Below are 22618 nucleotides of genomic sequence, written 5' to 3' on the forward strand. Positions count from 1 at the left end.
AAAGTGGCGGCTGACAGAGTAAGTGGTCCCACCTTTGTGGTCACACATTTGTGTGTGGATAAACTGGGGGGAACAACTGGGGAGCAAGACATATTGCACAACTCAGGGTTCCAGTGCAGGGTAATAAAGGCATAAAACCTCTGACTGAAAAAACCTGTGGGGGGTTGAGGCAGCAAGAGAAAGTCCAAGCTTCACAGGACAGAGTTTATTGGAGAGACCCACAAGGTCCTAGAAGGTACAACCCCCCCCCCCCAGGGAATCAGCACCAGAAGAGCCCAATTTGCTTGTGGGTACAAGAGGAAATGACTGAAAGCCAGCCAAAAGCCCAGCAAGTGGCATTATTTCCTCTTGGACCCCTCCCCCACATACAGCACCATGGCACAGTGAGGTTGGTTGCTCCACCCAGGCAAATACCTAAGGTTTCATCCTTTATCACTTAACAGGCATGAGGAGGCAAAAAAAAAAAAAACATGGCCCAAATGAAAGAACAGATCAAAGCTCCAGAAAAAAATACAACTAAGTGATTAAGAGATAGCTAACCTATCAGCTGCATAGTTCAAAACACTGGTAATCAGAATGCTCACAGAAATGATTGAGTGTGGTCCAAAATGGAGGAAAATGTGAAGGCTATAAAAAGTGAAATAAAGGAAAATGTACAGGGAAACAATAGCGAAGGGAAGGAAACCAGGATTCAAGCCAACTGTTTAGATCAGAAAGAATAAATAAACATTAAACCAGAATACAATGAAGAAACAAGAATTTTTAAAAAATGAGGAGAGGCTTGGAAACCTCTGGGACAATTTTAAATATCTGAGTTCCAATATCTGAGTCATAAGGGTGCCAGAAAAAGAAGAGGAAGAGCAAGAATTTGAAAACTTATTTGAAAACATAATGAAGGAGAGCTCCCCTAATCTGGCAAAGGAAATAGACTTTTAGGAAGTCCAGGAAGCCCAGAGAGTCCCAAAGAAGTTGGACCCAAGGAAGCACACACCAAGGCGCATCATAATTACATTAGCCAATATTAAAGAGGACAGAATTTCAAAAGGAGCAAGAGAAAAGGAGATAGTTATGTACTAAGAAGTTCCCATATGACTATCAGCTGATTTCTGAAAGGAAATCTTGGAGACAAGTAGAGGCTGGAAAAAAGTATTCAAAATCAGGAAAGATAAGGACCTATATCCAAGATTACTCTATCCAGCAAAGCTATCTTTTAGAATGGAAAGGCAGATAAGGTTCTTCCCAGATAAGGTCAAATCAAAGGAATTTATCATCACCAAGTCCTTATTATAAGAAATGTTAAAGGGACTTATCTAAGAAAAATAAGATCAAAACTACGGACGGGAAAATGACAACAAACACAACTATCAACGACTGAATCTAAAAAAACAAAAACAAACCAAGCAAAAAACTAGAACAGGAACAGATTCACAGGAATGGAAATCACATGGAGGGTTATCAGTGGGGATGGAGCAGGGGGAAAAATGAGGTAAAAAGTACCGGAATAAGAAGCATAAATAGTAGGTACAAAATAGACAGAGGGGAGGTTAAAGATAGCATAGGAAATGGAGAAGTGAAAGAACTTACACATATGAAGCATGGACATAAACTAAGGTAGGGGAATGATGGTGGGAGTGGGGTACACAATGGAGGAAAATAAAGGAAAGAAAAAATGGGACAACTGTAATAGTATAATCAGTAAAATATATTAAAGTAATTAAATAAAAAAAAACAAAAATAAGCAAATAAATTTTGTAAAACAAGATAATACCCAACAAGACCTTGGCTCAGCATTCACCCATTCACATGCAATTCTGTTTCACAGAGGAATGAAATTTGAAACATGTCAGAAAATGAGATCAATATATCCTTATTGATCAATACATTCTTATAGGAAAATTTCTAATATTTACACTATATTATTGACTATTGCTATGTTGTAGGTTGTGAGGACAGCAGAAAGAATATAACAAAGCTCTCAGGTTATCTTGAGTCTTCTTAGCTTGATGCACCATTCTTTCAGTTAGAACTTACAGTGGGTAATTTAACCGGAGGCAGAACAGCACAGCCTAAACATCAAATCTGAAATCAAGAATATTGACTGCCAACAATGACTGCACTGAGGATTAGGAGCTATGCTAATTCTAGCAGCCACCAATGCTGACTCAGGACTCTCAGTGCTCCCTTGGCTGTATCAGACTTTAAGGAGTGAAAGTTAAACCTCTGTATTTTAGACAACTCATTATCACTCCCATCACATGTTTGTTCATAGCTGTTTCAGCTGTTAAATGGTTGCATGATAATAAGGTATTTTAAATAAGATGAAATATTAAATTTAGAGTGAAGCAGTAAAGGGTGAATTAATAGAACTAATTATGTAGATGTAGTTCCCTTTAGCCAAAACCTCTGAAGCTAGAGAACAAGGACCACCATCTAGAGTAGTGGGAAGTTGGCCTATTGAAAGGTGGAGAAGTTGTGCCTAATGTAATGGGAGATGAAGGATTAGATGCAGCTAAGAGTTAGCATCTGATCCCAAACACTCATGAAAAGTATGAGTGGAAGTATATATTCTATGTCCCCACTCAGAGAATTTAATGGTTGAATAAGAACATACCTTTCAACACAGGTCTTGCCTTTATAATACAGAACTGACTTAACCAATGAGTCTTGAAATATTTTGCAATCCCCAACCCCAAATAAATTTTCTTTGACTCTTGTCCTCCCTCTTTCTTTCCTTGTTCCTTTCCATGTAGACAGCCTTGCTGTCCAAGACTGTGCCCTCTCTTCCCACCTCCTCCCACCTCCTCCCTGACAGTATGTCTGGGTCCTTTCTTATTAAGTTTCTGGTGATCCAGAAAAATCTCACAGAACAAGACCAGCAGTGGTAAGACTTCCTGGGAGTGGTGTATTAGTGATACAAACAGGAGTTGGAGGGGTAAAAAAATCTTGTGGGCAAAAAATAATCTAAATGGTGGAGTATGGAGAAAGAGGAGACACTAGAAATAATAAATGTTCACAGCACTACACACAGGACATTAGTTAAAAAGCTGGGTATATCCAAATAGGGTTTGGAGTTTAGTTAACAGTAATGTACTGGTGGTAGTTTCTTAGTTTTGACAAAAGTGTTGTGATTGTGTAAGACATTAATTAACACTAAAGGAGGGTGATAATGACACCAAGATATTGAAGTACAAAACTCCCTCTATCCTCCCAGCAGAGATCAATAATTAGATACCTATATGTGAACAAAATATCTCTCAGAGAATTCAAGAGTCCGCTTAAGAAACTCCAGCAACACAATGGAACAAAAACAATTGAGAATAATTGCATGACAGAAGAAGAAAAAACAGTGTCATATTTTCTGCATCAACCCATCCCACAAACCAACACTGCTCAGCACTAAGAGGGAATTCCTCAAGAAAGAGGAGAGTTTCCCACATCAGGAAAGGGAGAGCAGGGTGAGCGACAAGCTTCCCCAGCCTTTTGAGGCACTGCTTGAATGACTCACTTCAGCTTCACCCCACCTAGAGACTGGTAAAGCTGAGATGAATAGAGATGGCTTGAAACAAGAAAGTCAGGGACTACCAATGCCAACCATGAAGTGGGAATAACTTCAAGTCCCAGTGATCAGCTCTGCAGAGAACCGCAGTAGCTTTAAGACCAATAGTCAAGGCCACACATCTGCTGTGGGTTTGGATCCGTTACTGTCTCATGTGATCCAGCCTGCAACACTGGGCTGATCTACTACTAGCCCTTCCCACTGTGCCCCTGCATGCATTGCTATGCACATGCCTTTGGGGAACCTGTCTATATGTCCCTGAGGTACACATCAAAAGACAGGACTCCAGAACTGCTTGTGGTGCAAGGTCTGTCACTATCTCCTGACAACGACCTGCAACACTGGGCTCACCTGTAGCTAGCCTCCCTATTTGTACACCTGTATGATTCTGGCTCAAACCCTAACACCAGCTTTCCACTGAAGCATGTTCTTTGCCTTCAGCCAAGAGTCCAGTGCACCCACAATTGATCCTGATTATTGCTGCTTGCTCTAGCCACTACCACTATTGTGTGTTTGCAGCCATCCCTTGCCATTACACAGGCACCTGCAGATGGACCCTGCAGTCAAGTGTATGAATATTACCACTGCTTGTCCAGGCCTCTTACTAATGAACATGGAGGGACAATTAAGGATCCCAACAGCTTTTGTGAACTCTGTATATACCTGCACAGTGCTCACCAAATACCATGCATCTGTTGATGCTGTAGACCCCAGTGACCTGAGCCAACAAGTCACCACACACTCCAACCACATACCCCACACGTTGGTGCTTACACCACCAAACCTGGAGTCATAAAATGCTCCACTGTGCTCATAGGTGAAGATTTTTACTTGTGGTAGTCTATAACATCTGGAAGAGATGACTCCTTTTTTAAATGCAAGGCCACAGGGATCATGAAGAATCAGGGGAAAAATGACTCCAGCAAATGAACACAACAAACTTCCAGTGATTAATCCCAAAGAGTTATAGATATAGAATTGCCTGTTAAAGATTCATAATAACTGTTATAATGCTCAGAGAGTCACAACACAACATAGATAAATAATTTAATGAAAGAAAATTTATTTACACATTATTGTAGTTCTAGAGGAAAAGAAATGGAAAAAAAAGGTACAAAGCTTAGTTAAAGAAATAATAGCTGAGAACTTTCCAAACTTGTGGAGAGGATTGAACATCCAAGTTCATGAAGTTAATAGGTCAGTCCAAAATTCAAGTCCAAAATGATCTTTTCTAAGACATGTTATATTAAACCTATCTAAAGATAAAGATAAAAATTTAAAAGCAGCAAGAGGAAAAAATATGTAAGGAAGACCTCATCCCCCTCCCCCCAAAAAAGTTACCAGAGGATTTTTCAGAGGACAACCTGAAGGCCAAGAAACAATGGGAATGTTGAAAGAAAAAAATGTCAGCCAACAATATCTTTCTAAGCAAAGTTGTCCTTCAGAAATAAAGGTAAACACTTTACCTAACAAACAAAAAACTAAAGGGATTCATCCCCACTAGATCTGCCTTAAAGAAATACTGAAAGAAGTTCTTTAAACTGAAATATAAAATATAAGTAGTAAGTTGAAAAAATATAAAAATGCTTTTAAAAGAAAGGCTATAAGCTAGCCCTGGTTGGTTAGCTTAGTGGATTGAGGGGTTGCTGTGAACCAGGGGGTTACTGGTTCAATTCCTGGTCAGGGCACATGCTTGGGTTGTGGGCCAGGTCCCCAGTGTGGGGTGCACAAAAGATGATCACACATGGATGTTTCTCTTCCTCTCTTTCTTTCCCTTCCCCTGTCTCTAAAAATGAATAATTAAAAAAAAAGTAAGCATATAATGATGATCAGAGTTTCTTAACACTATAAAGTGATGGTGTATTAACCACTTAACTCTAGTATAAAGGTAAAGAACAAAAGTATTAAGAATAGTCCTATCTTAATACTGGGCAGCCCAGAAAACCTAAAAAAAATACAGAACACTGGCAGGTGTGGCCAATTGTGGGAGGAGTCAGAGATGGGGCTGCTGAGGAAGATTGGCACTGGTATTTAAATCCAGGAAAAGGAGCCATGACCAGAAGAACCATGCAGCTTTGGGTCCCTTTGTCACACAGCTTAGGAAGCCAGAAAGAAAGATGTAGCCACCATGCAGAGCTCTCTCTTAGCAGTTTAGAAGAATGCAAGAGAGACACTGTGAGAAAAGGAAAGGGGTGAAAGGACTCTTGCTTGTGGACCATTAGAAGGTGCCATATGGTTTTAAATTAAGAACTAGAGATTCTGATGGCACAGGTGATGATTCTAGAAACCAAGAAAGGCCTGCCTGCTGAGCACGGATTACTGGGAGGAACTGAGGACTACTTGAGCCATGGACTTCTATTTCTTTTCCTGAGATATGGTGCCCCGGACACAGAAAAGGGGGGAAGGAAGGACTATCCATATTTATGGGTCTTTTAAGGGACTTTGGGATTTTAATGAAGACATTAAGTCATTACCCTTAAGTCTGTATAACCTTTTAATAAATAATTCCTTTCCTTTTCACCAATCTCTGACATTGAGAACTGTAATTCCTTGGTGGCAGGCAAGATAAACCTAGTACAGGGCACCCCAGGAGAAGGGGGGGTCCATTTGGTAAAATTGTGTAACCCCTTCTCTGGTGGCCAATCAAGGAAAATCATGGGAGACCACATGTGCAGTAGCTTTAAAGTAATATAACTACTTGTACATGTGCAATAAGAGCCCCCCAAAACTAGTCAGGAAGAATCCACCCTATAAGAATAGAATCCAGCCAGCCCATGAGGTCATTTTCTGCTTGGAGTTGGCCTGCTCCCATGCTCTCTGCTATAAAGTCTGTGTGTTCGGTTAAATTCTTTGTCCTGATCACCGAGAACCTGGTTACCTTACCTGGTTATGCATACCTGTGACACTAGGAGCTTGGTCGTGCTGAGTTAAGGGAAATAATCCAGAACAGACTCAGACATATGGAACGGAACAGGGGAACACACATACCATCTTCCCTGAAGTTGAATGGCACCTCTCATGGGAGATTCAGGAGCCCCATCCTCCCGATTCTATCAGAAGCCCTCTCAGAAATGGACAGGTGAGTGGCTAGACTAAAACTAATGATGTAACCACATAATCAAGGCAGAGGTAGGCAGAAGTATGCAAAGACAGATCCTGTAGTGCCTTCAGTCTTTAGGTGACGCTCCCCTGGGCCCTGTGCTGATAAAAAGCCAGCCTCTCAGAGCAGTAAGGCACATCACAAACATAGCCAAGTCCAAAAGAAAGAGCCACAAACAGTGGATCTCTTGTAGCATTGAACAAACTGCCTAACTGCAGTTGCTAATGATAGTGGGAGAACTGTATAAGGTCCCAAGTTGCCTACTTTGAAGTGGACTGAGGTATCATTGTCCTGTGTACTTTGCCAAATTCACTTTTTACTCTAGTAGTTTTTTGATGGAGTCTATAGGGTTTTCTATGTACAATATCATGCCATCTGCAAATAATGACAGTTTTACTTCTTCCTTTCCAAGTTGGATGCCTTTTATTTCTTCTTGTCTGATTGCTATGGATAGGACTTCCAGTAAGATGTTGAATAAGAGTGATGAAAGTGGACATCACCATCTTGTTCCTAATCTTAGAGGAAAGCTTTTAGTTTTTTCCCATTGTGGTTTTTCATACATGGCCTTTATTATATTAAGGCATGATCCCTCTATTGTCACTTTTCTCTGAGTTTCTATCATAAACAGGTACTGGATTTAATCAAATTCTTTTTTTGCATCTTTTGACATGACAATGTGATTTTTATGTTTTATTTTGTTTATGTAATGCATCACATTTATTGATTTGTGAGTATTGTGCCAACCTTTCATTCCCAGATAAATCACATGTAATCATGGTATATGATCTGGTTTTAAAAAAACTAAACTTTATTATATTTTTCCCATTACCATTTAGTCCCCTTATATCTCCCTCTTCCCAGCAATCATCACATTGTTGTTCATGTCCATGAGTCCATTTTCCTTTTTGCTCAAATACTTCCACCCTCTAACCACCCCCCTACTAGTTGTCATCTGCTCTCCATCTATGAGTCTCTGTTTTGCTTGTTAGTTCAGTTTGTTCATTAGATTCCACATATGAGTGGAGTCATATTCATTGTTTTTAATTTTTGATTTTTTATCCTCACCTGAGCACACTTTAACATTGTTTTGAAAGAGAGAGGGAGGAAGAAAAGGAGGGAGGGAGAAAGAGAGATAAACAGCAGTGTTAGAGAGGAACTTCAACTGATTGCCTTCTTATACACTTTCTGACCAGGGATCTAACTCCCAATCTGGGTATGTTCCCTGAGCTGGAATCACACCCTTAGCCTTTGAATCTATGAGATGATGCTCCAGCCAACTGAGCCATACCAGCCAGGGCTGATGTGTGGTTTTTTTAATGTGTTGTCGGGTCCAGTTTACTAATATTTTGTTGAGGATCTTAGCATCAATATTCATCACGGATATTGGCCTACAGTTTTCTTTCCTTCTTGTGACTCTACCTCGTTTTGGAATTAGGATAATACCAGACTTGTAAAAGGAATTTTGAAGTCTTCCCTCATCTTGAATTTTTTGGAATAGTTTGAAAAGGGTAGGTGTTAGCTGTTTGAATAATTCCTAATATTCACCTGTGCAGCCGTCTGGTCCAGGGCTTTTTTTTGCTGGGAGTTTTTTTTTTTTTTATTACTGCTTCAATTTCAGTAGTAATTGTTGGTCTACTCATGTGTTTTTCTTTCTCCTCATTCAGTTTTGTGAGATAGTATGATTCTAAAAATTTATGCATTTCACTCATGTTGTCCAATTTCTTGGTGTATAGCTGTTCATAATATTTTCTTAGAATCCTTTGTATTTCTGTGGTATCCATTGTTATTTCTCCTCTTTAATTTGATTTCATTAATTGGGTCCTCTTTCTTTCTCTCTTGTTGAGTCTGGTTAAAAGTTAGTCAATCCTTGTTTATTTTCTTAAAGATCAGCTCCTGAATTCATTGATCTTTTAAATTGTTTTTATAGTCTTTATGTCATTAATTTCCATTGTGATCTTGATTCCTTCCTTTCTTTGATTCCCCTTGGGCTCTGTTTGTTTTTATTTTTCTAGTTCTTTTAGGTGTAGAATTAGATTGTTCTTTGAGATGTTTTTAAATCTTCTTGAGGTATGCTTGTAATGCTATGAACTCCCCTCTCAGGACTGCTTTCACTGTGTCCCATAGGTTTTGGTTTCTTGTTATTTTGTTTTCATTTTTTTCCAGGTATTTTTTTCTTCCTTGATCTCACCGATTACCCATTCATTATTTAATAATGTTTTATCTAATGTCTATGTATTTAAATAATTTTGAGTGTTTTTTACAAAGGTTGATTGCGATCTGAGAAAATGATTAATATAATTTCACTTTCCTTGAATTTGTTAACTCATGTTGCTCCCTGCCGTCATCTATCTTTATGAGTAATCCGCGTGCACTTGAGAAGCATGTGTATTCCGATGCTTTGTAATGAAATGTTCTGTAAATATCAACTAAATCCAATCAATCTATGGCACGTTTTAAAGTCACTGTTTCCTTGTTGATTTTTTTAATCTGTAAATTCTGTTCAAAGTTGACAATTGTGTATTAAAATGCTCTACAATGAGAGAATGCCTGTCTATCTCATAAAGTCCTACAATATTTTTATATATTTAGGTGTTCCTATATTAGATGCATATATGTTTACAAGGGTTATATCCTCTTGTTGGATGATCCCTTTAGTATTATGTAGTAACTTTCTTTGTCCTTTTTTATGGCCTTTGTTTTGAAGTCAAAAGACTGCCTTTGAAGTACATACAAAACATTCTTCAGGATATGACAATTGTTGTATCATAAAATAAGAGAATTTTTTAATATTAAAATTAGGTGAAGTATCTTATACAAACACAATGTCTGGAAAATAAAAATGTACTTTGAGGAAAAAATTAGAAATTCACAAATATGTGGAAATTAAACAACACTCCTAAAAAATCAATGTGGCAAAAATGAAAATTAAAATGCATCTTAAAACAATTGGAAATGAAATCACAACCAAATAAATGAGATGGAGTGCAGCAAGAGCAAGTATAAGAGGGAAGTTTATGTTGATGTATCCCTACATTAAGAGACAAGAAAAGACTCAAGCAACATACCTTCACTAGCTTTACAAGGAAGTAGAAAAATAAGAGCGAACTAAGTCCAAGGTTTGCTGAAGATATAAAATTAAAGTCGAACTAAATAAAATAGGTGAAAATAACAATAGAAAATATTAGTGAAACTAAGTGTTGGTCATTTGAGAAGATAAACAAAGCCAACACGCCTTTACTTAGCTTACCAAAGGAAAAAGAGAGAAGGCACAAATTAATACAATCAGAAATTAAAGAGAAGACACTGAAACTGATACCACAGAAACACAAAAGATCACAAGAGACTGCTATGATAAATTACATGGCAAAGAATTGGTCAAAGAATTCATCCCTAAAAGAAAGGGATAAATTCTAAGAGCCATACTATTTATAAAGTATAAATCATAGAGAAATAGAAAATCTGAACATATCAATAACAAGGAAGGAGATTGAATCCCTATGAAAAAACCCTTCCAACATAAAAAAACTCTAGGACAAGATGGCTTCATGTGTGAATTGTATCAAACATTTAAAGAAGAGTTAACACCAATTCTTCTCAAACTCTTCTCAAAAAGTTGAGGAGAGGGGACACTCACACACGGATTTTATGAGGCCAGCATTACCTTAATATGAAAACTAGATGAGGATACTAAAAGAATACAAAACTATAGACCAACGTTCTTAATGAATACAGATGCAAATTCTCAATAAAACATTGAACAACCCGAACTTAACAGAATATCCAAAGGTTCATAAGACATGATTAAGTGGGATGTATCTCTGGAATTCAAGGATGCTTCAACATATGCAATTTAATGAATATAATACACTGCATTAATCAAACAAAAGATAAAAATCACATAATTTCAACTAACTCAGAAAAAGCACTTGACAAAATTTAATTTTATTTGTAATGAAAACTATCAAAAACTAGAATGTAGAAGGAACATACCTCAACATCATAATAAAGACCACATATCACAGATCCACAGGTAACATTATAACTCAAATAAGAAAGGTTGAAATTTTTCTGTAAGATCAGAAACAGAAAAAGTGATTACACACCAATTTCTTTAACATAGTCCTAGAAATGCTAGCCAAAGCAATTAGAAGAAAAAAGAAAAGAAACTTTTGTTCATGGAACACATGAGTTACTATCATTGAACAAGAGTTACTATTGTTGAAATGTCCCTGCTACACAAGGCCATGTATAGATTCAATAAATTACCTATTAAGATTTCAATGATTTTTTTTACAAAATAGAAAAAAAAACTATTCTAAAGTTTATATGAAACCACAAAAGATTCTGAATATTCAAAATGATCCTGGGAAAAAACAAAGCTGGAGGCAACACACTTACTGGTTCTAACCATAAAATAAAGTTTTAAAATAAAAACAGTATGATAATGGTATAAACTGATGCATAAACCAACAGAACAGAAAGGAGAGCTGCAGGGCCCTGGCTGGTGTAGCTCAGTGGATTGAGCATGGGCCTGCGAACCAGACGATCTTGGTTCGACTCCCAGTCAGGGCACATGCTTGGGTTGCAGGCCAGTTTCCGGCAGGGGCCAGTTCCCTGCAGGGGATGCATGAGAAGCAACCATACATTGATCTTTCTTTCCCCTCTCCTTCCCTTCCCCTCTAAAAAGATAAATAAATAAAATATTAAAAAAAAAAGAAAGGAGAGCTACAAAATAAACCCATGCATATATGGTCAACTGATATTTAACAATGAACTCAAAAATATTCAACAAGTGAAGTATAGTATTTTTAATATATGGTGCTGGAAAAATCAGATAATCACATGCAAAAGAATAAAATTGAACCCCTATCTTAAGCCAGTCATATAAATTAATTGAAAAAAATTAAGGACTTTAATAATTAGAATTGAAAACATAAAACTCCTAGAAGAAATAGGAAAAGAATACATTTATAGTAGTTTTGGTATGATTTATTTGAATATGACATTCAAACTTAAATTGAATACATACATATACAATAAAATAGTCAACCATTAAAAAAAGGAAATCCTCCCAGTTGCTACAATGTGGGTGGACCTAGACAATATTATGCTAAGAGAAATTTTCCACAAAGAGAAAAACAAATATTATATCTCACTTCTGTGTGGAATCTAAACACATAAAATGTATTGAAACAAAGGAAAGAATGGTGGTTGCCAAGAGTGAGGATGGTAGAAATGGGAAAATATTGGTAAAACTTTCATTCATAAGTTAATAACTTACAGTATTTTAATGTACAACACGGTGACAATACTGTATTGCATTCTTGAACAATTTAATAAGAGTCAGATTTTGTGTTCTCAGTGTAACACAAAATGGTAATTATGGGAAGTGAAAAATGTGTTAACTAATCTTAATGTGATAAACATTTTCTGTACGTGTATCAAATCATCACATTTTACTTTTTATATTTACAAAATGTTATGTATTGATTATATCTCAATAAATTTGGGGGAAAATAAAGAAAAACTTATAAAAGATATATTAGAACTTTCTTAGTATCTTTGGCATTCGTGAAAAACTAAAATTATTTAATATTAAACTAAGGAAGAAAAAAGCATTACTTACATAATATCGATTCTACTTCTATTCCTCTACATTATGATAAATATACATTTTCATGTGAGTGAAAACCCCACATACTGGTATTGATTTATGTGGAAAATCCAAAGTTGATTTTTATTTTAATTGTCTTCTTGGAAAATTATGATTTAAATTCTTTTGTTTTTATCCAAATTACAAGTGTTTAAATAATAACAATTTTAAAGTAATTTTAAGGCCAAAGCTCAGACAAAGTCTTTGTAAAGATGAATAAAATATTTTATATTTTTCTAATATATTTAGCTAGAAAAATATAAAATATCTTGAGTTTTTCAAAGTAAAAGGTTAATCTTAAAATTATCCTTTGCAACAGCGTGGATGGACTTGGAGACTATTATACTAAGTGAAATAAGCTAGTCAGAGAAAAACAAATACCATACGATCTTACTCCTGTGTGGAATCTAATGAATATAATAAACTGACAAAATAAAACCAGAGGCATGGATACCTGGACCAGACTGACAGATCTCAGAAAGACAGGGGAACTGGAAGAGATTAGCCAAAGAACATATATGCATGTATGCATGTATGCATAGCCCATGGGCACAGACAACAATGTGGTAAAGGCTGTGGCAGGGGATATTTGGAGGTGGAAAAAGAGGAGAAATGGGAATATCTGTAATAGTGTCAATAATAAAAAATTTTCCTCTGAAGAAAATTTAAAGTTGAATTAAATAGCTTTTTAAAAAATACTTTTATTTCCTTTATTTTTTTCTATACACTTTGCATTCAGCATTATTTTATACTAGTCTAAAGTCTATAGTGGATAGAAATTCATATATATTACAAAGTATTTTTTCTAATAATTCAAGTGCCAATATAGTATCATAGATAGTTATTACAACATTATTAACTGTATTCCCTATGCTTTTACCTTACACCCCCATGCCTGTTTCCTAACTCCACAATTAGTACTTCTTAATCCCATCACATTATTGAGTCCACACTGGGACAGCCCTCCCCTCTGGCCTCCATAGCATATACTCTGTATCTATATGTCTGTTTGAATTTTGTGTATTTGTTTGTTTTGGTTTTAGATTCAACATGTGAGTGATGTCATCTAGGGGTGTCCAACCTGTGGCCTATGGGCCACATGTGGCCCAGAATGGCTACAGATGTGTCCCATCACAAAATCATAAATTTACTTGAAACATTTTTTTGTTTGTCAGTTTTTGTTAGTCTTTGTGTATTTAATGTGTGGCCCAAGACAGCTCTTCTTATTTCAGTGTGGCTCAAAGATGCCAAAAGTTTAAACACCCCACGCATGCTGATGGCAAATGATAAGATTTCATTCTTATTATAGCCAAGTAATATTCCATTGTATACTTGTACCAGCACTTTTTAATCCACTCGTCTATTGATGGACATGTGGGTTACTTCTATATCTTGGCTATTGTTATTAATGTTGCATTGAATATGAGAAATATATATTATTTTGAATTAGCATTTTGGATTTCTTTGAAAGTATGCCCAGGAGTGTATTTGCTGGGTCAAAAGGCAGAATCATCTTTAATTTTTTTAGGAAAACCCACACTCTTTTCCATGGTGGTTGCAAAATCTCTGTTCCCACCAACAGCAAAGTAGGGTCCCCTTTTCTCCATATCCTCAGCAACACTTGATGTTTGTTGATTTGTCGATGATAATTTTTTCTGATGGGTATTAGGTGGTATCTCATTGTGGTTTTAATTTGCATTTCTGCAGTGATTGATTAGTGATGTTGAATAGACATCTTTTAATGTCTCTCAACCATCTGGTGTCTCACTTGGAAAAACATACATTCAGGACCTCTGTCCAATTTTAATTGCATTGTTTGTCTGACTTGGTTTGGATTCCTTCTTAATTTTGTATAATAATCTTTTATCAGATGTATCACTTGTGAATATCTTCTCCCATCGAGTAGGTTGACTTTTTCTTTTGTTGATGGTTTTCTTTGCTGTACAAAGCTTCTCAGTTTGACGTAGTCTCATTTATTTATTTTTTCTTTGTTTCCCTTACCTGAGGATCTATGTCAGAAAAAATACTGCCAAGAGAAATGTCATATTTTAATACCTATGCTTTATTCTACAATTTTAATGGTTTTAAGTCTTACATTAAAGCTTTTAACTAACTTCAGTTTGAATTTATCATGTATATGGTGTAAAAAGATAGTCTTGTTTCATTTTTTCATGTATCTGTCCAATTTCCCAGTAGCATTTATTGAACAACATACTATCTTTATACATTGTATATTCTTTCTTTCATTGTCAACAATTAATTGACCATAAAGGCATGGGCTTATCTGTGTGATTTTTATTCTGTTCCATTAGTCTGCATGTGGCTTTTTATGCCAGTATCATGTTGTTTTGATTACTATAAACTTGTAGTGTCATTTAGTACTGGGTGGTGTAAAACCTCCCACTTTGTTTTATTTTTTTGAAGGTTCCTGTCAGTACGTGGGGTCTTTTGTTGTCCCATACAGATTTTTGGATTATTTAGTTCTGTAAAAAAAGAAATTGGTATTTTTATAGGAATTGATTTTAATCTATAGATTGCTTTGAGTAATATGGGTATTTTAATATTCTTTCTATTCAAGCTTTCAGTTATTAGTGCCCTCTTAAATTTCTTTCTTCAATGTTTAATTCAGAGTACAGGTTGTTTACCTCCTTGGTTAAATTTATACCTAGGTAATTTATTATTTTTTATGCAATTGTAAATGAGCTTGTATTTTATTTTCCCCTTTTTATAGTTCATTATTTGTTAATCAAATGCAATCAACTTCTGAATATTTTGCATCCTGCTACTTTACTGAATTCATTTATTAGTTCTAATACTTTTTCGTGGAATCTTTAGGGTTCTCTATATGCAGTATCTTGTCAACTATAAATAATGGCAGTTTCACCTCTTTCTTCCCAATCTGGATACCTTTTATTTCTTCTTTTTGCCTGATTTCTGGGGCTGAGTTTTAGTAATGTGTTGAATAAGAATGGTGAAAATAGATATTCCTGTCTTGCTCCTAATATTAAAGGAACTTATTTTTAGTTTTCCCCCACTGCATGTGATGTTAGCTGTGGACTTGTTAATATGACCTATTAACAAAACCTATTGAAGTATGTTTTCTGTATTCCTGATTTGCTGAGTGTTTTTATCATAAATAAGTGATGTATTTTGTCAATGTTTTTTCTGCCTTTTTAATATAATCATATAATTTTTATCTTTTATTTTGTTTTTGTGGTATATCATATTAATTTATTTGTAGAGTTTGTATCACGCTTGCATCATAGGAATAGAGACCCATTTGATCATGTTGCATGATCAAACTTATTTTTTTAATGTACTGCTGAGTTCAATTTGCTAACATTTTGTTGAGTATTTTAACATCTATGTTCATCCAGGATATTGGACTGTAATTTTTTTTAGTGTCTTTATCTGATTTGGGGATGTGGATAATTCTGGTCTTGAATAAACTTGAGAGTCCCTTCCTCTTGAATTTCTTGAGATAGTTTGACAAATATAGTTGTTAGTTCTTCTTTGAATCTGTGGTAAAATTCCTCTGGGAAGCCATCCGATTCAAGGCTTTTGTTAGTTTTGAGTTTTTTTTATTACTGCTTCAATTTTGTTGGTTGTAATTGGTCTATATAGATTTTACTGTCCCTTCTTGATTCAGTCTTGGAAGATTCTATTTTTTTAGAATTTTATCCAATTCTTCCACATTGTCCAATTTGTTGACATAGTAATGTTATTCATAGTAATTTCTTATAATCATTTCTATTTCTGTGGCATCAGTTTTTACTTCTCATTTTTTAAATAAATTTTTTATTTAATTCTTTTTCAAGTAGAGCTTTCTGTCTTATATTCCCAAACCTGCCCGCCCCCCGCCCCATGGTCCCTGCCTCCCTCCCATTTCCACCCCCTACCCTTAGTTATTGTCCATGTGCCCTTTATACCTGTTCATGTGAGTCCATCCCCTTTTCCCCTATGATTCTCCCCCCTCTCCCCTCTGGACCCTGTCAGCCTGTTCCGTATTTTAGTGTCATTGGTCATATTTTGCTTGATGGTTTGTTTTGTTTAGATCCCTGTTAAAGTTGATATCCTATGGTATTTGTCTTTCACTGCCTGGCTTATTTCACTCAGCATAATGCTTTGCAGCTCCATCCATGATGTTGCAAAGGGTAGGAGCTCCTTCTTCCTTTCTGCAGCATAGAATTCCATTGTGTAAATGTACCATAGTTTTTTGATCCAGTCATTTACCGATATGCATCTAGGTTGCTTCCACCTCTTGGCTATAGTGAATTGTGCTGCTATAACCATCGGGGTGCATAGGTTCTTTTGGATTGGTGTTTCAGGGTTCTTAGGATATACTCCTAGCAGTGGAATTGCTGGGTCAAAAGGCACGTTCATTTTCAGTTTTCTTAGAAAATTCCATACTATTTTCCATAGTGGTTGTACCAGTCTGCAATCCCACCAACAGTGAACTAGGGTCCCCTTTTCCCCACAACCTCTCCAGCACTTGTTGTTTGTTTCTTTGTTTATGATAGCCATTCTGACCCACGTAAAGTGGTATCTCATTGTGGTTTTAATTTGCATCTCTCTGATAGCTAGCAATATCGAGCATCTTTTCATGTGTCTCTGGATCCTCTGTATGTCCTCCTTGGAGAAATGTCTGTTCAAGTCCTCTGCCCATTTTTTAATCCTGTCGCTTGTCTTCTTTGAGTGGAGTCAAGTGAATTCTTTGTATATTTTGGAGATTAAACCTTTGTCTGAGGAATCATTGGCAAATATGTTTTCCCAAGCTGTTCCTTCTCTTTGTATCTTGATACTGATTTCCTTAGCCATGCAGCTTTCAATTTTGATGAGATCCCATTTGTTTATTCTTTCCTTTATGTCCCATGCTCTAGGGGACGCATCAGTAAAAATCTTGCTGTGTGGAATAACTGAGATTTTCCTGTCAATGCTCTCCTCTAGGGTTTTAATGGTTTCACAGCTTATATTTCAGTCTTTTATCCACCTTGAATTTATTTTGGTGTATGGTGTAAGTTGGTGCTCGAGTTTCATTTTTTTGCATGTAGCTGTCCAGTTCTACCAACACCATTTGTTGAAGAGGCTGTCTTTACTCCATTTTATGTTATTGCCCCCTTTGTAGAATATTAATTGACTATAGAGAGTTGGGTTTATTTCTGGGCTCTCTGTTCTATTCCATTGGTCTATGTGCCTGTTTCTGTGCCAGTACCAGGCTGTTTTGATTACAGTGACCTTGTAATACAGTTTGATATCAGGTATTGTGATCCCTCCTACTTTATTCTTCTTTCTCAAAATTGCAGCTACTATTCAGGGTCTTTTATGGTTCCATATAACTTTTTGAAGTGTTTGTTCTATTTCTATGAAATATGCCATTGGTACTTTAATAGGAATTGCATTGAATCTGTAAATTGCTTTGGGTAGTATGGACATTTTGATGATGTTAATTATTCCAATCCATGAACATGGTATATGTTTCCATTTATTTGTGTCTTCCTTGATTTCTTTCTTCACTGTTGTGTAGTTTTCTGCATACAGGTCTTTTAAATCCTTGGTTAGGTTTATTCCCAGATATTTTATTTTTCTTTTTGCTATATTGAATGGAATTTTTTTCTTGATTTCTGCTTCTGCTGCTTCATTGTTGGTATACAACAATGCCTTTGATTTCTGGATATTGACTTTGTATCCCGCTCTTTTGCCAAATTCATTTATTGGTTCCAGCAGTTTTTTGGTAGAGGCTATAGGGTTTTCCATGTACACTATCATGTCATCTGCAAACAATGACAGTTTTGTTTCCTCCTTTCCTATTTGGATGCCTATTATTTCCTTTTCTTCTCTGATTGCTGTGGCTAGAACTTCTAACACTATATTAAATAGAAGTGGTGAAAGTGGGCAACCCTGTCTTGTTCCTGATCTTAGTAGAAAAGCTTTTAGTTTTTGTCCATTGAGTATGATGTTGGCTGCAGGTCTTTCATATATGGCCTTTATTATGTTGAGGAATGCTCACTCTATTCCCATTTTTCTGAGTCCCTTTATCATAAATGGGTGTTGAACCTTATCAAAAGCTTTTTCCACATCTATTAATATGACCATGTGGTTTTTGTCTTTGCTTTTGTTTATGTGATGTATTACATTTATTGATTTGCATATATTGAACCATCCTTGCATCCCTGGGATGAATCCCACTTGGTTGTGGTGTATGATCTTTTTGATGTATTGCTGGATGCGATTTGCTAATATTTTATTGAGGATTTTAGCGTATATGTTCATCAGCAATATTGGCCTGTAATTTTCTTTCTTTGTTGTGTCGCTGTCTGGTTTTGGAATTAGGGTGATGCTGGCTTCATAAAAAGAGTTGGGGAGTTTTCCTCCTTTTGGATATTTTGGAATAATCTGTGAAGAATTGGTGTTAGCTCTTCCTTAAAAGCTTTGTAGAATTCCCCTGTGAAACCATCTGGTCCAGGGCTTTTGTGTGATGGGAGTTTTTTGATTACTGCTTCAATTTCATCTGCTCTTATTGGCCTGCTCAGGTTTTCTGCTTCTTTTTCATTGAGTTTTGGAAGATTATGTTTTTCTAGAAATTTGTCCATTTCACCTCGGTTTTCAAATTTCTTGGCATACAGTTCTGCATAGTAATTTCTTACAATCCTTTGTATTTCTGTGGTATCAGTTGTAATCTCTCCTGTTTCATTTCTGATTGTGTTTATTTGGGTCCTCTCTCTTCTTTTCTTGATGAGCCTACTTAAAGGTTTGTCTATTTTGTTTATCTTTTCAAAAAACCAACTCCTGGATTCATTGATCCTTAGAATTGTGCTTTTAGTTTCTATGTCATTTAATTCTGCTCTGATCTTGGTTATTTTATTCCTTCTACTTGTTCTGGGCTGTCTTTGTTGTTGTTCCTCGAGTTCTTGGAGGGGTCAGGTTAGGTTGTTTGTTTCAAATGTTTCTATCTTCTTTAGGTAGTCCTGTATTGCTATGAACTTCCCTCTCAGGACTGCCTTCACTGTGACCCATAGGGTCTGGGTTGTTGTGAGTTCATTTTCATTTGTTTCCAGAAACTTTCTGATTTCTTCCCTAATTTCAATCTTGACCCATTTGTTGTTTAATAGCATACCATTCAGTCTCCATGGTTTTGGGTGTTTTGGTTTTTTTCCTGTGGGGTTGGTTTCCAATTTCAGTCCCTTGTGATCAGAGAAAATGCTTGGTGTGATTTCTATTTTCCTGAATTTATTGAGACTCGTTTTGTGTCCTATCATGTGATCTATCTTTGAAAATGTTCCATGGGCATTTGAAAAGAAAGTGTATTTACCTTCTTTGGGATGGAGGGCTCTATATATATCAATTAGGTCCATTTCATTTAGGGTGTCTTTTAATGCTGCAATATCTTTGTTGATATTTTGTTTAGAAGATCTGTCCATTTTTGACAGTGGGGTGTTAAAATCCCCTAGTATAATTGTGTTGCTTTCAATATCTTTCTTGAGATCCTCCAGAATTTTCTATATATATTTGGGTGCTCCTATGTTGGCGGCATATATATTTACGATGTTACGGTCTTCTTGGTGGATTCTTCCCTTGAGCAATATGAAGTGACCTTCTGGGTCTCTCTTTATGGCCCTGTTTTTGAAGTCTATTTTGTCTGACATGAGAATTGCTACCCCGACTTTTTTTTTCTTCTCCATTTGTTTGGAAAATTTGTTTCCATCCTTTCACTTTTAGTCTGCGGTTGTCTTTTGACCTGAGTTGGGTCTCTTGTAGGCAGCATATGTGTGGGTCCTTCTTTTCCATTCAGCTATTCTATGTCTTTTAATTGGTGCATTTAATCCATTTACACTTAAGGTTATTATTGAAAGGTACTTATTCATTGCCATTTGTGTACCTGTGTTCCTCTCTGTCTCTCTCTTTTCCTTCCTTTCTTAAAGCAGCCCTTTTAGTAATTCTTGTAGAGCTGGTTTGGTGGAGGCGTATTCTTTTAGACTTCTTTTGTCTTGGATACTCTTTATTTGGCCTTCTATCATGGTTGAGAGCCTTGCTGGGTAAAGTAGCCTTGGTTGTAGGCCTCTGGTTCTCATTACTTGGAATATTTCTTGCCATTCTCTTCTTGCTTGGAATGTTTCCATTGAGAAGTCAGTACCCATCCTTACTGGGACACCCTTGTATGTTACTTCCTTTTTCTCCCTTGCTGCCTTTAGGATTTTCTCTTTGTCTTGGAGGTTTGCCATTTTAATGATGATGTGTCTTGCAGTGGGCCTCTTTGGGTTCCACCTGATTGGGATTCTCTGCGATTCCTGAATCCGTGTGACTTTCTCTCTCCTCAACTTAGGAAAATTTTCTGTTATTACTCTTTCAAGTAGGTTTTCTATCCCTTGTTCTTCTTCCTCTCCTTCTGGTATTCCTATTATTCGGAAATTATTACGTTTCATGTTGTCTTGCATTTCTCTTAAATTCTCCTCATTTTTTCTAATTCTCTTTTCCATTATTTGGTCTGTCTGGGAGATCCTTTCTATCCTGGCTCTATCTCACTTATGCGATCTTCCGCCATATTGATTCTATTCTTCATACCTTCTACTGTGTTCTTCAGTTCAGAAATTGTATTCTTCATTTCCTCTTGGCCCTTATTGATGGTTTCTAATTCCTTTTTCATGTTGGTGTAGTTTGCAGAGAGTTCACTGTAGCTCCCCTGTAGTTTCTGGTAGCTCGTTGTAAGCTCTCTGAATTTCCTGACAACCAGTGCTTTGAATTCAATATCTGATAGTTGGCTTGCCTCTATTTCATCTAACATTCTTTCTGAGACTTCCTCCTTTTCTTTCATTTGGGGATTGTTTTTTTGTCTTCCCATTGTTTGTGTTGCTCTTCTTGTTGACTTCAGCTTCTTAAAGTGATCTGTTCTGATTCCCTGGGTTTATGGTGTGAACTTCTGTGGTAGGATGCCTATGAGATTCAGTGGTGAAGTCTCCTGCAGGTATCTTGGTGTTCTCCACTTCCAACTACTCCATTTGTTGGTTTCCAGCTGGTCAAACCTTTTCTTCTGGTCTCCCTAGCTCCAGGAGCCTGAGGGGCTATTAGTGTGGCCTTTCTCTCATCTAGGTGAAATTAGCTGGTCTGGCCAGTGCCCTCCCAAGATCCAGTATGGTGCTGCTCTCCCGTGCCCCACTGAGAGCAGGTTTTTCCCCAGGCTTCCCAGCTCTGGCCTGGCATGAGGGCGCGCCCTCCCAGCCAGGCTTTCCTGGTCTCACAGGCTTGGGCTTGGACCTTTCCCAGTGCTGTGGCTGCACACACTGGGCAACTCACAATTCTTCCAAGCCAGCAGCCACAGCCTGACTCCCAGTGCTTCTCAGTCTGAGCCCACATGGGTAGGGATGGAGCTGGTGACTGCTGCTCTTTCAGGGGTCCTGCCAGCATCCCGCAGCTCCCCGAGACTGTGGGAGCGCAGGCTCAAGTTCCGCACTCTCAGTTCCCCACTGGCGCTCTTTCAGGGTCCCTGCCAGTCGCCCACAGCTCCCCAAGGCTGTGTGAGCACCGGCTCGAGTCCCCCGCTATCGGGAATGCACACCACCAGGATTGCGCTCTATCGGGAATGCACAGGGACTCCTAGATCTCCAAGCTGGTAAGCACAACTGGACTCCCGGTGCTTCTCAGTCTGTGCCCGGCTGGGTAGGGAGGGAGCTGGTGACTGGTGCTCTTCCAGGGGCACTGCCAGTATCCTGAAGCTCCCCAAGACTGTGGGAGCACTGGCCCAGGCTATTGGGAATGCTGGGGCCACTCAGTTCCCCAAACTGGCAACCACAGCCTGACTCCACAGGTTATCAGAGCTCTCTGGTTTGCTTCCCAATGCCCACTCCTCTCTCTGCCACTACAGGCAAACCGATCTCTCCTGGTGTTTTCCAATCTGTGCCCTGCTGGTTAGAGAGGGTGCCGGTGACTAGTTCTCTCCCAGGGTTGTTATTGTTGCCCGCCTTCAGCTGTCAGAGATCAAGGCAGTCCTGCCAAGGCCCTGGCACGCCCCAGCAGAGGGCCTGCAGCCTCTGCACTATTCCCTCATACCTTGTTGATCTGCGGTCCGTCTCCTCTCCTCAACCTCTGGTCATTCAGTGTCCGCTATACTTTCTGGGATCCTGCCTTCCCATATGCTGGGTCCCTGTTGGGTATTCACTGTGCACCTCTGCAGAGCAGCCAGGTTTTTCTCCAGGGCATGAAGGGAAGCGAAATCCTTTGTCCTACTCTGCCGCCATCTTCTTCCTCTCGATTTACTTCTTATTTTTATTTTCAGACTTTATTTATTTAGATCTTCTCTGTCTTTTTCTTGACGAGT

Source organism: Sturnira hondurensis, unplaced genomic scaffold (genome assembly GCF_014824575.4).
Source record: "Sturnira hondurensis isolate 20B ecotype Veracruz unplaced genomic scaffold, ASM1482457v3 Scaffold0001304, whole genome shotgun sequence".
Classification (NCBI taxonomy): domain Eukaryota; kingdom Metazoa; phylum Chordata; class Mammalia; order Chiroptera; family Phyllostomidae; genus Sturnira; species Sturnira hondurensis.